We start from the raw sequence: 15,858 nt of genomic DNA on the forward strand, positions 1-15,858 counted from the left end.
AGTGTAATCCTGAAAGGTGACTGTGAAATCTCTATCCTGAGAAAGTAGTGCAAAAGACCCAAGTCAGTCATAGCAAATCTGTCATGCAAAGCAGATTTGACCCTGCTAATGATGGATGCGGTGCTCCCCGTAGTGATCAAATCATCAACATAGAGCACAAGTATCAAGTGTAAGTCGTCCTACCACAAAATGTAGATATTCAGATTAGAATGACACCTGGTGAACCCTACTGAGAGAAGAAAGGAATCCATCTTGGCATACCAAGCCCTGGGGGCCTGCTTAAGGCCATAGAGAGATTTCCTTAGTTTGCAAACCAAGGAAGAATCCTGGGTGAAACCCTATGGTTGCTCCATATAAATCTCCTCATCAAGATCCCCATCAAGAAAAGCACGCTTCACATCCATCTAATGTACAGCCCAACCATGAGTTGCAGCAATAGCAAGTGTCAAGCGAATGCAGTTCATCTTGGCTACGGGTGCAAAGGTCTCAGTATAGTCAACACGTGGAACCTGAGAGAAACCTTTCGCAACAAGTCAAGCCTTATACTTATCCACACTACCATCCGCTGCAAACTTGGTCCGATATATCCACTTACATCGAACCATCTTTCTCCCCTTAGGGAGAGGGACTAACTCCCATGTGTTGTTCCTCATCAAGGAACTATACTCTTCCTCCATAGCGTGGTCCCACTCATGAACCCCTGATGCTTCCTGAAATGTTTGTGGATCGAAAGAGGTGGCAATGAATGCATGTGGAAGATCTTGATGCTATGATTGAGTCCTCTGTGTATCTGAAGGATCCCCAACAAGAGAACTTGCTGACTCAAGTGTCTGTCGAGCCCAACGAGGTCTAGGTGGAGGTGGAGAACGAGGCTCTTCAACTACAAGTGGACCCTGCGGAGGTGTAACCCTGTGAGTCAGATTTGAAGGAGTCTCATCATCTGAATCACTAGCATCACTGGCATCACTATCCACAATGGAGGAAGGTGGAGGAGGTAGAGAGGCTAAGCTAGGAGAGATTTCCTCAAAATGAACACTCCTCTCAATAAACACCTCATGTGTCTCAGGATCCATCAATCGATATGCCTTAACATCCTCAGGATATCCAACAAAAAGACAAGGCCTACTCTGAGGTTGCAATGCCTTACATTTCTGCGGAAGAATGTGAGCCCGTGCTGGACACACAAAGACTCTGAAATGTCTCACAATCGGTTTCCTACTAGCCCAAGCCTCAAAAGGAGTAATATCTATCAAAGCTTTGTGAGGAACCCACTTTTGGATATGTGTGTCACAACTGATAGCCTCTGCCCAAAAGGCGGGATCAAGAGAACGTGCATGTATCATATAGCTAGCCATTTCTTTGAGAGTTCTATTCTTGCACTCTGCAACTCTGTTCTATTGTGGAGTGTAAGCAACAGAATGCTGAAGATCAATCCCCTCAAATGTACAAAAATCCTCAAGTCTTTTGTTCACATATTCCCATCCATTATCTGTGTGAAGAATCTTGACCACTTTCTCGAATTGCTTCTCCACATGATCCTTGAAGTCTTGAAATCTATCAAATGCTTCACTCTTATGAATAAGAAAGTAGACCCAAGTGAAGCGGGAGTAGTCATCAATGAAGGTGAGGAAATAGAGAGCCTTACTAAATGAAGGTGATGGAAATGGACCTGCTACATCACTGTGAACAAGTTGAAGAACTTCCAAAGCTCTCCAAGCTTTCCCCTTATCAAACTTCTCCTCGGGATGCTTGCCCATGGAACACCCTGAACATATACCCTCTGAAAAATTGATTCAAGGTACACCTGTGACCATGTATTTAGTGTTGAACTGTTGAAGATAGCAGTAGTTGAGGTGACCAAACTGCTCATGCCATAGCTTACTTTCTGAATTTGAATGAGTAAGAAAGGCCCTAGAAGGAGAACTTGGCACAAAGTGGGAGAATGAATAAAGCCTTGAGTTGTCATTGACTTTTCCCACTGCTACCAAGGCATCATTATCAAGTTCCTTTACCACAACTGAATCAGGTGTAAACTCAACCTTTTTCCCATTCCCATAGTGAGTGATTTGGTAGATAGAGAGAAGATTGGTAGACAAGTTAGGAACATAGAGAACATTCTCAAATGTTCCATCATCCATGTCAACTGAACCTTTCCCTTCAACCTCAACTTGTGTATTATCACCTATGTAAATGTGAGGGACCTTTGATGGCTTCAATGAAGAAAACTGCTCCTTTGTAGAACCCATGCGATAAGAGGCACCCGAGTCAAGTATCCACTGTTGTGAAGAACCTGTTGTAGCCACAAATGCTTGCCCTTTTCCCTTAAACTGTGAGGATGAGGAAGGAGATGAATCCTTCTTGTTGTAGGCAGATAGCAAATTGATGTTATTTTTCTTAAAAATATTTGTCAACTCATCAACTTGCTTGGCGTGGCATCGATGCTCATCATGACCATACTTCTTGCAATAAGCACAAGTTGGTTTATCCTTCTTAGGTGGAGTCCCCTTCTTGGAAGAGTGAAAAATCGCCTTCTGATGGAGAGGATGATTGTCCTTTTTCCTGTTGTGGCTTTGACTTAGATTGCTTCTTCTTGTTTTTGGAATCTTTGCCTTGACTCCCTTGATTAGCCACCATATCCTTGGACTTTGAAGACTTGAGAAGCCCCATGTTCAACAACTTAGATTGTTCCAATATCAACATTTCTGTGAAAGCATCAAATGTAGGCATAGTGTAGGAACTCCCCACTATCAAACGATGAGTTTGGAAGCTAGAAACAAATGCAACATATTCAAGTGCAAGCTTGTCCAACAAGTTGAATATCAACTGAGCATCTTTTTTGTCAATTCCACAATCCTTAATCTTAGTGAGCTCATTGTCAATCTTGTAACCTCCGATTTCATCAACTTGACCATACAATTTCTGAAACATTTCCCAAGCCTATTTGATTGTAGTACACTTCTCAATGTGAAAAATGAGGTCATCTGATACATACACAGTTCCAAGAGTCATGCAATTCTTAGTGAGCCATTCTAATTGAGCATTAGGGTCAGCCTTAGGATCAAGTGGTGTTGCTATTGTTCCATCTATGTAATGTGTGAGTCCTTTTTCCATTAATTTGCTCCATGTTTTAATTTTCCAAGATGCATAATTATGTGGAGTTAAAGGTGGAAATTTATGTGGACTCATAGAAAGAAAAAATGAAAGAGCACAAGGAAAGAGAGGCACAATCACACAAGACACCCCCCCAAATTCACTCAATCAAAGAACCCCCTCCCCCCCAAAAAAAAAAATTGGTGATTTGGCACTTTATACTTAGTGTGTGTACAATGGGCCACTTGCAAAAAATGGCAAAGTGGAATTTTGATTTCAACTTTACAACTGCCTCAATAATCCAAAGGAGACTCAAATTGATAATGCAAGAGATCTAAACTAAGATCCAAGCAAATTACAAGTACCAAGTAGGCCAAAGAAGACCAATATATGAAAGTACAATATCCACTCAAAATATCTACAAAATGATCATATATTATAAAATTAGACGAAAAAATATGCACTTTAAAAAAAAACGACACCTGAAAAGGAGGTCGTATGAGCTCAAACGAAGCCTTTGCAGTTGCAAAATCAAGGATTGGACAGGTACAGCTGAGAGAATCCGAAAATTCTGAAAAAACCTGTGCACCAAAATCATAAAATAATCACACCACTGCGGAGAGCACAAAAAATTATCCCAAATCAAAAAAAATTGCACCCAAAAAGGAGCAAAATTGAGCAAGTTATGAGCCTCCAAAGTTGACCCAAAAAACCAAACTGCTCAACGGAGAGGGGTCTAAATTTTTTTTTTAAATGCTAACGCAGGCTGATGTCATCAAAACATTGTATTAAAATTGATGGTCGTCTACCGTCAAAATGGTCGGCGCACCTCTTGGGAAAGGTTGATTGGGCGCTGACAAGGCAGATGTCGTGGCAGGTGATGTGGCACGGGGCCCACGTGGTCCACGTGGCTGCCGATGTGGCAGCGTGGGGCCTGGTGACGTGATCGGAGCAGTCATCGGTGTCGGTGTCGTCGGTGGCCTAGGTCGTCGGTGGTTGGGTCGCCGATGGCCGGAACGGCTGCAGAGGGCTGGGTCGGAAGCGAGGGGTCGTTGGTGGTCGGAACGGCTACGGTGGGAGAACGGCCAGTGGCAGGGGGCCAACGATGGCCAAGAAAGCTATGGAGAACGGCGTGTGAGGACGGTACTGCCTGCAGAGATTGCAGGTACGGGGGTGGGGTCAACATACCCCCCACCCGACAAAAAATATTCCTCCTTTCTTTTCTTTTTTTTAATTTTGCCTTTTCGGAATGAAGAAAAAAAAAATTCAAAAAAAATATATATATATTTTTTAAATCCGAAAATTTTCGTATCGTACCGCCCGAATTGGGCAAAAAATTTCTCCACACCCAAAATCCGACTTTCGCCAAAATAGGTCAAGTTTATACTTGATTTTTATGGAAATGGCCTCCCAGATGCAATGGTGAGGTCGAAAACACTCTAGGATGCCTCCAAAACGTGCAATACCTCAGATCCAAAAATAGAAGCCTTCCAAAAATGTCTCCCAAAACCAATCAATGAAGCCCCAATGGGTCTAATACCATGTGAGATTTTGCCAAGATCAAGGGCACAATGAAAAGCATAAAAGAGAGACAAAAGAATGACAAGAACAAATTGTATTCTCATCAATATACAAATGATCAACTGGATTAACCAATACAATGAATATGGGCCTGCTTATATAGGCAAGGCCATATGGATATGTGAGCACACAACCATGACATGTGGCTCAATGAGAAACAAGGGTAGGTAAGAAAAAGTAGGGGTAGGTAGGAGAAATAATATAATATTCCACAAGAGGTGGATGACCCACCGAATGTGGAGTGTAACAGCAAGATAAGACCACAAAAGGTGGAATTTCTCCTACAAACTACATCCCTATGTGCACACTTCCCTAAGTGTCTCATATCCAAACTACAATGAGAGGCATTATCCTAATTTAACTTAAGTAAAGTGTAATAATATCCATGATGAATAATTATTTACACCAATAGAGATGAAGAATATCAAGTCATCCTTGCAAATAACTAAGGGCTAAAGGATTCATTAGATTGGAAGAATGAAATCTTGATCATTAAGAAGTATAACTTGGGGTCAAGCAACATGGTCATATTTGTTGAAATTTATAGTTTTAAACATACCTTGGAACTAATCGAAAAAAGTAAGCATATGATGCATATCTTTGACAACAACACATGAAGAAGAAATGGGAAAATGTTGCTATGTTTCCAAGAATTGTGTCGTTAACCAATCGTGCATCATTAAGAACAACTTCTCATTCTTTGGCCTACTCTTTCTCAATTGAATATAAATAAAGAGGGATTTTTTAATTGAAGTAATATATCTAGTGCAGCAGTGGTTGCATCAATTAATAATGCTAGAGATCCTTTCCCTTCCCTAGATGTGATAAACAACTTTGGTAGTTTACCTAGCTTGATATCTTTGAAAAAACTTATTTACTAAAGAAGAAAAATTTCCCTCTATAAAAAATTTAGTCAAGATAATTGATCTCATACTTCTTACTTTCTTGTTCTTTCCACCATATATCTCCCTATAAATCATCCAACATAACTCCATAATTGTTTTACCCACCTCCCACCCTACTTAGCATTTGATCCAAAGGAGGTGGTTGAGATGAAAAATTTTGTTTCAAAAATTCCAATTAGATGATGGCTTTTAGTGGGAAACTTGCAAACAAATACCCTCTCAAGTTCCCAAAAGTCATAAAATTGAAGATCAATCCCACAAATTACAAAAATAGGTGTTCCTTGTAAATGATGAATGTGAAGACTTAAATAGATCTCTCAATCCTCTAGAATTCAACTCATTCAAAAGATTTGTTCATGTTCTACATGATGTAGAAAGGAAGAAAAGGAGTCAACACCTACATTGCACAAAGGTGAAGCTAAGTCAAAGCATTTTAGATAATTAAAAAAAAGTCAAGCATTGGACAACTTGTTGAAGTTAAAATTAGAGGTATCTTCCTAGTAGCTAATAATGAACCAATGAATATAAAGAAGATGTAATTGCTTGTGTAATATACCTCATTCTCAACCCTTTTCAATATAAAGATTTCAATTTTATATATATATATATATATATATATATATATATATATATATATATATATAAGAATTTATTTGAAATATAGATAAATTGATTGTTGTTCTTTTTTTAACAATTACTACTAAAGTATGCGTCAATATATGTTGATTAGTAAGAATCAATTCTAGGATGGTGAACTAGGTTTTGATTTTTGAAATTAATAAATCTGTATCTAAATAGTAGAATGATATTGTTTGAATTTTAAATTAATAAAGCTAGATAAATTAATGACGTTTGTTTAAAAATGTATTCATATATTTACTTTATTTGAATTAATTAGTTATGTTAGTAGGAAGTAATTTTATTTTTTAAAGTAAATTTAAATTAGAATTTACATGGAATTGTTTTATTTAATTAATTGGTTTTACAAATTCTATTCATGGAAATTAGAAAAAAAAAATTAGAATTTACATGGAATTGTTTTATATAATTAATTGACTTTGCAAATTATATTCATAGAAATTAGAAAAATAGAATATTTATCTAAATCTAATTATTTATTAAAATTAAAATAAAAGATTTTATTAAAATTAGTTTTTGAAAAGATTTATATTTGAAATAGAATTGTGAAGCAAATATTTTAAAATATATATTTTAGTAGAGGTATAAAATTATTATTTGGATTTGTATTATAAGGGAATAAAATAATATTATACTATTAGAAGATTTTTTAATCAAGGGCTTGAGGATGAGAGAGGATGTTTTACTAAAAGAATGAAAAGAATTTGAATCATTAGTGAACACACACAGAAATAGATAAGTTTTTCAAAGTGTTTACACAAGAATTTCAAGGATTTTGTTTGTTGAAAGCGTTGAATTTTTCTTTTCATATTTTTGAGTTACTTTGGAAAGAAGTAAGCATCCATTAAAAATGGAGAGACTATTAGGCTTGGGTATAAATCAATTAACAAATGAAATTGAATTTTAGGATGATTTCAAAGCTCTATTGAATGTGATGTGTAAAGGTTTAAGTCTAAAATTTTGATTTGGAAGTTTGATTATTAAGGTGGTCTAGTCAAGGGGTTTTGATAAATTGATTAGGATTTGATGAATTTAGAATTTGTAAATGATATAATGAAGTACTCATTATTGAATTTGAATTATTTTGTATTTATTGATTTCTAAAATAAGATTGATTTTGAGAATGTAAATGTCTATTTTATGATATCAAAAATTTGCAAAATTATAGTCAATTATAACTACCATTAATTCTTATTTTATTAAATAAGTTAAACACTGCAATTATTTATGAAGTAGAAAACATCTTCTAGGGAAGATGGCAAGTTGAATTGTCAAACCACATTCATAAGAAACTTGAAAATTTAATTTGAAAAATGATATTGTGACATCAGTTATCATTGTTTAAGATCTTGTAATCAATCATAAGTGTTTCTTCAGTTTTAATTGTAATATATGTAATCCAATCTAAATTGCTCACATGGAAGCCGTGTGTTCTCTATATGGTCTCCCAATGTGGTTTGGTGCATTTGTAGTTGATAGTTTGTGTTATGCATATTAAGAATGGGTCGGTAGGTATGAGTTGAGTTGAGTCCTCATACAGAACCACATGCATGAATGTTGTGGATTTTTTAGATGTGAAAGTATCCTTATATAAACCACGTGCTTGAATATAATTTGTGTCTAAGATGGGTGTGTAGGCACATGTTGACATTACTATTTATACAAACCCTTAAGATTACTATTGGTATTGTAAAACTTATTATTCAATTAGGTTTTGTATATTGATGTGAGAAATGACTCATCTCATTATGTATTCATATTGCATCACAATTGCATGCAAAGTTTATTCTATGATTTTTATTTGAAAGGAAAGGGTGCATCAAAGGTCCACCTCATGGTTGTACTTGAAAGAGGGGTTTTATTCAAATGGATGGGGCGCATATGGGATTTATCTCATGGTTTTCATCAAAAGGTAGGATATCTAATTTAAAGAGTAGAGTTTATATTTGAAAAATAGTGTTCCACTAAAATGCAGGGTATCTACTTGAAAGAGTAAGGTTTTTATTCAAAAGAATAGTGTTTCATCAAAATTTGTCATATCTACTCAAAAGAGAGGTTTTTATTCAAAAGAATACGTTTTCATTGAAAGGTGGGATATTTACTCAAAAGATTAGGATTTCTATACAAAAGTGTAGGTTTTCACAAAAACAAACTTGTTTACTTAAATGCCCATTTTATAAAATGGGATTTCTACTAAGAGGTAGGGTATTTACTTGAAAGAGTAAGGTTTTATACAAGAGGATATGGGTTCTCTAAATGTGATAGATAGTTTGTTTCAGTATGTTTTGCATTATCATACTATTTATATGTAAAAAAAAATTAATATTATTTAAGGACTATCGTTATGTCTTGAGGAAAGTGTGGTTTGGTATTGTTTGTTAGTAAGGATGTCAATTGGCAACCTAATAAAGTGAATGTGCTCTTGTGATTGTCTTGTTTATGCAGGACACTTCTATTTATGTTTATCTTGTGCCCACAACTGTTTTGGATTAAAGCAAAAACAGGTTTTGAAGGGGCCCCGAAACCCTTAACAAAGAAGATTCTAAAAGGTTTAGAATCAGAACATCAAAACAGAAATCCAAGATGAAACAGGTTGCAGAAGATGGAACAATACATATGGCAGCCAATGAACCAACAAAAACCCAGACGGGTGACAATCCAAACATCCATTAATAGGGACCCTCAAGATACCCTCAAGATTTTCCTTTAGTACTGCCCTTGTGGGAACGAAGAGTCATGTCAAAAGAGGGTGTAGACTTCTTAGATTTTTTTCCCTTAACAGCAATTCAACCATCTTCCACCTTAGCAGCCTCATTAAACCAATCCAACGAACCCAATGTTGATCCATCAAGATTCTGAGAAAGAGCACCAACAACACCCTTCTTCTCAAAGGCGCAATAACACCCAACAGGCAAAGCATCAACCTGAACAATTCCAAAATTAGCAACCACAACACCCTTCTTCTCAAAGGCGCAATAACACCCAACAGGCAAAGCATCAACCTGAACAATTCCAAAATTAGCAACCACAACACAATCACCGAGAGAAGATACAAATCCGCCCGAGGAATCAGCAGCATGAGACTGCAGACCAGCCTCAACAACCTCTCCACCAGAAGCCAGAACAGTCGGAGAAGAGGTCGCAATACACTAAGCCACCATATGAGAAACCTTATGAGTTTCAGTTTTCTTCTCAACCAAGTAATGCTCATTAGAAGCACCCTTCCACCATGAGGCCAACAAAGTCTTCTTTTCAAGCCCACAACGCTCAGCTACATGACCCGTTTTGAAACATCTTCGACACCTAAAAGGAATCCCTTCATAGTTCAAGGTTTGAAACCAGCTGCCCTTAAAAGAGTTGATAACAATCTTAGCAGGCAGACCTTTTGAAACATCTAGCTCGACCAAAATACGGGCGAAGATTGAGTGTAGAATGTCAAACGAATCATTATCCACCAGCAGAAAATCCCCAAGTTACCAACTTCCTCAAAAGGAAAATCAGCCCACAAATGAAGAGGAAGATAAGGAATTCGAACTCAAATCGGAACCTTATTAAACGTTTCAGAAAAAGGATTGAAATCAGAGTGTCAAGGTTTAACCATTAAAGGGAATTTATCCTTCCAACAAAAATAATTATCACACAAGATTTTCTTTCTATCCTTAGCATTCTCAAATTTTACAATTAAAAAATCCTTTAGCCATAGGGTAAATATGAACAGTACCAGAAATAAGAGGCTCCCAATAATGGGAGATCCAATCATGCCACTCAAAGAGGTTGGACAAAAAATCCCTAAACCGACAAATAACACCATGATCTGAAAAAACACACACATTATGTTCTATCTACAGCTCAGTCTCCTTATTCACCTTCACTGAAATAGCACAAGTGACAGGGATAAACCCTCTGTCACCAAGACGTCGCTTAGCCACCTGCTTAAGACAAGACGAAGGGCCCCCCGAGGCCACCGACGCAACCCCAGAGCTAGAAACCCTAGCCATCACATTCGCAGTCGAAGAGGAAAACGATGCATCCAGGGACGGGCGAGCAGAGCCCTCACCACCCCCCGCAGACAGGAAGGAACGCACAAAGTGTTGGGATCTGTAGCCACGACAGGACCAGACGTGCGATAGTTGTGCCCACAATTGTTACTTAGTGTTTATGTATGTGTATTCTTGTAAGATATCTTTTTGTTTGATTAGTGCATGTGTTCATAAATTTCTTGCTAATTGTAAGTTGATTCTATGATAAAAATAAGAGATTATTCAAAGGTACTAGGAATACGTGTGATATAGGATATCTGTTGTTTTGCCTTGAGTTATTTGACTTGATTAATACATGTTATTGATCGATGAGTATGCTTGTAGTATGGAATATGAGTGGTAGTCATTTGGAGGTGTTGCATATGGTCCTTGAGTGTATGAAGCAACTTTTGTACTTAAATACTTACATTTGTATGGTATTTCTATGTTGGAGATTATTTAAGTTAATTATCTATTTATCTAGGAGTAAATATGAAAAGATTCTAAATAAAATAAACATTATAGGTTGTTTTGGGTACTTCATGGTTCTTACATTATTAGTTTGTCATTTCGAGCATAGCTAATGGGTGGGAAGGAAAGGGATTCATTTGATTGGATTCAATTACTTTCTCCATACCTACTAGGAGATTGAAGGGAATTTTTTATAATTGTCAAACATTTGTCTTGGTTTTTACATTATTGTATTTTGTATATCCTTGTATATTTTATCACTAGTGTTTATGTGGTGGTTAAGCTTTTGTCTATGTACTTCATGGTATTTAGTGGGTTGTAGTTTTGATTTGATGTATTATTGTATCATGTATTCATGGTTTGGATATATTACTAGAAATAATCATTGGTGTAATTATTGAGCATATCTCGTAATGAAAATTAATAGAATTTTGGTGAGTTCTTTGTACTTTCTATTGTATGCATGAGTTATTTGATATTGTTAAGTGTATAAATTTGGTTGCAAAATTAGTGATTATTATAGGTTTTTTCTTGATAGGGATAATCCATGTTTTATAGAGGAAGAGCCTATTTCTAGCAAACCTAGTAATTGCAATAGTGGGATTCCTCCTTTGCATGAATATTTGATGCCATACATTTGTGAAGGACTCGTGATGTTCCTGTCTATTTTTGGGAGTGCAATCTAGTTCAAACCATAATTTATCATTCCCCAAGACAATATAGGAGAGCTTTGGTTCTCCAAATTTATACTCAAGCCTCTGCATATTTCAAACTAGCACTAAGAATAACGAGAGGCGAGACAAGCCAAATATTCAACAAGCAAAACATAGTAAGGCAAAGAGGTATAAATTTGTATTTTTATTCTTCATGAAGTTTATTATGTTGATCAACACCTCAAGGTTAGTTTCATGGAGCACACTCATTAAGAAAGATGACTATTTCTCTATACTTGTGAACAAGTTCGTTCTATAGGCAATGAATTTGCAAATAAAATATTTTTAGTTCTAGTTCATCACTAATGTGTCTCTCCTTACTCCTATAAACTATTGGATAATGTGTTATATTCCCTACACCATAGAAAAAATATCTACTATTTGCTTACAACCTTAGATTAGCTTGCATTTTCACATTCTCCACCTTTTTCCCTTTTCAATTTTTCACTTGCATGCAATAAGCGGGAGCTCATTTAAAATTTTATGGAGTCAACCTTTTCAACTCTTAAGGTCATTCTAGAAGTCATCACATGCATATAGAATTTTAGATTGCTTGATTACTCTTTGTAGTGTAGGTTTTACCCAAATAGAAAATGAAGTGATCAATAATTAATATTACCATATTAGCTCTCAATTTTAGTGAAAGTGGATCCACAACACAAAAATGTATATTTTGCCTTTCATACCACACCCTATGAATTATGGAATTATTTTATTCATAGGTTTGGAAATAAATTTGCCTAATGGGCAGCCAAAACCCTATTGCTAGTAAATTTTAGATCTATTATAACATGCTTTCAACTACTCATTTTTATTACTCTTGTTAGTGTGCAACTTTCAAAGCTATAAAAAAGTTAATGTCAAAAGAACTTCCTACGCTACTTTTGAGAGAGTAGTTATGCAAAAACTTTTCAGATCTTTACAACAATTATAAAATAAACATCATTTATACCACAACACAATGATTTGTGTGCGAAAATCCCTTTTAAGAAAACAATCCCACTTCAAAAGTCACCTAATATGTTATTCAAAAATCAAGCAAATTACAATATACTTACAAAGAAAGCTTTATAGGAGTATCACCAACCAAAGATCTAAAAGAAACTCAACTATCAGATTCCCACACACAATACAACAATGCACATTTGTAATGCAAAGACTTCATAAAATAGGGTTGCTTTCTCGAAGACAAACCAACCAAATAGGGTTGCTTTCTAAAGGAAAACAAAGCAAAATAGGGTTGATTTATAATAAAGTATATATAAATTGTGGCTTTTATGAGTGTTGCCACCAAACCCTTGTCAGGACACCATTTTTCTTAAGAAAAAAAACCTATATAAAAAACCTACAACCTTTATAAAAGCTTCTTAGTGATTTATATAGGACAATACTAAAGGATCCCGAGAATTTCATAAGTTACTAATAACTTTGTTGCAAACATAAGGAGGTTTAGAGATTTAGAGATTGAGGTCAAGAAAAATTAGAATTCAAAGACATGTCATTAATGCTAAAAGAGTTATTCGAGTCTCGATGTTGATGGCACATTAAAAAACTCATGTCATTAATGCTAAAAGAGTTATTCAAGTCTCGATGTTGATGGCACATTAAAAAACTTATAAATTTATTTTCTCAAGACAGCACTAAGGAAAAAAACATGGGAAGACCCTTGTGCCTAATAGGATTGAGTACATCTTTCTTAATAGAAGTACATCCAAACCTTGGGAAATCACAAGCCTTGTGTTTTATCGAATGAAATAGGCTTCCTTCTAGGCTTCCCATTATCAATTACAAGAGTCGACAGGCTCTCAAATGAATAATTTGTTCTATTCCATAACTTTTTAGCCATGTTTCCAAACCTTGTCTGTCTTATCTAAATGAGTAATTTATTCTATTCCATAACGTTTTAGCCATGCCATGTTTCCAAACCTTGTCTTTCTTATCTAAATGAGTAATTTATTCTATTCCATAACGTTTTAGCCATGCCATGTTTCCAAACCTTGTCTTTCTTGTCTAGATTTGAGAGCCAAATTTCATCTGAATGGAGGTGATTTTGAATTTATTAGCAATCTCCAAATAGTTGAGTTTAGTAAGCACCTTAAGATCCCATTTTGCATGATATAAAGATTGGAAATGGCATGTCAACGCTCCCTTTAGCCAATAAAATCTCTAAGTTGGTTACCAATACCAAGCTCGTGGTGCTTTTAGTTTACAATTGTTACTTCCAAACCATTTGGTAGTTGTCTAGAACCCAAAATGCTTATTTTTGCATTGTTTGTTTACCCAAGACCTGGTAGGGCCACATGTGGATCTTTCACGTCTCATCATCAACTAGAATCAATTAAGCATATGTTGTGGTTTTGCTAACATAAACAAAACACTTGAATTTGGTTTCACACTATTTACATTTCCTTCAAGCTTAAACGATTTACATGAAATATGGTTATGGTTTTGCTAAGGATTTTGTCACGATTTATAAAGAAAAGAAGTTTGGAAAATCTATTGTATTGAAATTAAATTTAAGCAATGGAATTGAAAATTGTTATTTTCAAACTACTCTATAGTCACTTATTTTCTGTGTGGCTAACAAAACAATGGTTATCTCTAATGTTATGTTAGTGATATGGGTGCATTAAAAGAAAATGTGGCTCGCATTAAGCTCTTATAAATCCTCACTAGACTATTAGGGAAATGCCCATTGTACTAAGCTAGAGACCTCTTGTCAAGTATAATGGAAATGGCCCTCGTACTAAGCTAGAGACCTCTTGTCAAGTATCTATTATTGCCAACATTTGCGGATGGCTCTATGACAATGGTCATCATTCAAGGAGTCGATCGAGGTTTTAATTGAACTTTGTTACTTCTTAGAGCTCACAAAAGAAACCATCCTCTATCCTCTATCTGAAGATAAACACCCCTAGCCAACTCTTGCCATTTCACCATTACTAAGACAAACAAATTACAAACCCATTCCTAGCACAAACCCATTTGATGGTTGCTTCAGATAGAAAGCCCAAACTTGACACTTCAAACCCGTATGGCGCTAACAGTTCTCAAAGCAACTCAGATCATCCACCTCTACCTGCGTTTGCTTTGAGACATATAAATATATTGCTCCACTTTTCATCCAATGCTAATTTTATAGTTGTTTGTGCCCTTGGGGTCTCTACTAGATTAAAATTTTAACATGTTTACTATTTTTTGTTAATTTTGGTAAATTTTGATACTAAGCCAACGGCTTTCACGGGTGTATGAACCATTATAACTCTCAAGATGTGATCTCATTCTACCTTTGTTGTACAATTAGCGCCCTTTTATATGTAACTTTTTAAATATAAATGGCAATTTTCAATCAAAAAAAAAATGTGATATGTGACAATTATCTAAATTATTTTGGGTTGAGATCAACAAATTCGATTCACTACCAGGTTGAATTTAAATTGAACTGTCATTCTCCATATCACTCTTAGTATCGCAAGGATTTAATTACAAGCTATTCCACACGAGCATGTTAGAGGATGAATTGGAAGTCAAATCATTTCGTTGAAGTTTCTGTTCTGGCATCTCACTAAAATGTGGCCATCTGTAAAATACATAAAAGGTACTAAAGCAAATCCCTGAAAAATTATTTCAATTTACCCTGACAACAAAGTGCTAACTGAAATAACTTTGGATTGTGAGGCAGTGATAAAACATGCCCTAAAATTGTACATTTGCGACAAACAAACATGCAAATAAGAATACTGGAATATTGCAATGAGAAGTAATATTATTCTCTGAAAACTGGAATATTGCACTTGCAGTAAAACCCAAACAATTAGATCAAACGGATCCTTGTTCAAGAATTATAAGAATGTAAACGCTCAGAAAACTGATGATGATTAAAGCAATAAACAAAGAACTTCAATCCCCAATGCATTTTTCAAACCAATAAATAGTGGCAATGGAATGTAAAAATGTGATTTTTTTGACACTAGAAAGATATTGCAGTCAAACCTATAAGCGAAAGTCAAACCTATGCAGCTGCCAAGGAACGTATCTGAAAGAGAAGCATTGTTATCAATATGATGGAACTCTGGGCATACAAATGCACTAGCTCAAAATCTTAATAAACATCCAAAGAGGATATAATGAAGCGATCTGATGAATTTGATTTTAACATTGGCATTGAATTGTATCCTTACCACAAAAACACAAGCCAATGACAAGCCATTTATCTGAAATAAGACATGAAGAAATTTCATCTCTTACAGAAGCGAACTATCCTCCACCATAACGGGAAAAAAGGCCTTTATGGAAAGCACCTAATTATGAGAAATTTGAGTAGCATTCCAATCTGCTAACTATTTTTTAATTCAGATTTCAGGGTGAAGGAAATCTCTATTAACAGATCTACACAATTGTTCAAATGAAGACTATTTTAGAATTCCAGAAACTGGAATT

The sequence above is a fragment of the Cryptomeria japonica genome, chromosome 10 (genome assembly GCF_030272615.1).
Source record: "Cryptomeria japonica chromosome 10, Sugi_1.0, whole genome shotgun sequence".
NCBI lineage: Eukaryota > Viridiplantae > Streptophyta > Pinopsida > Cupressales > Cupressaceae > Cryptomeria > Cryptomeria japonica.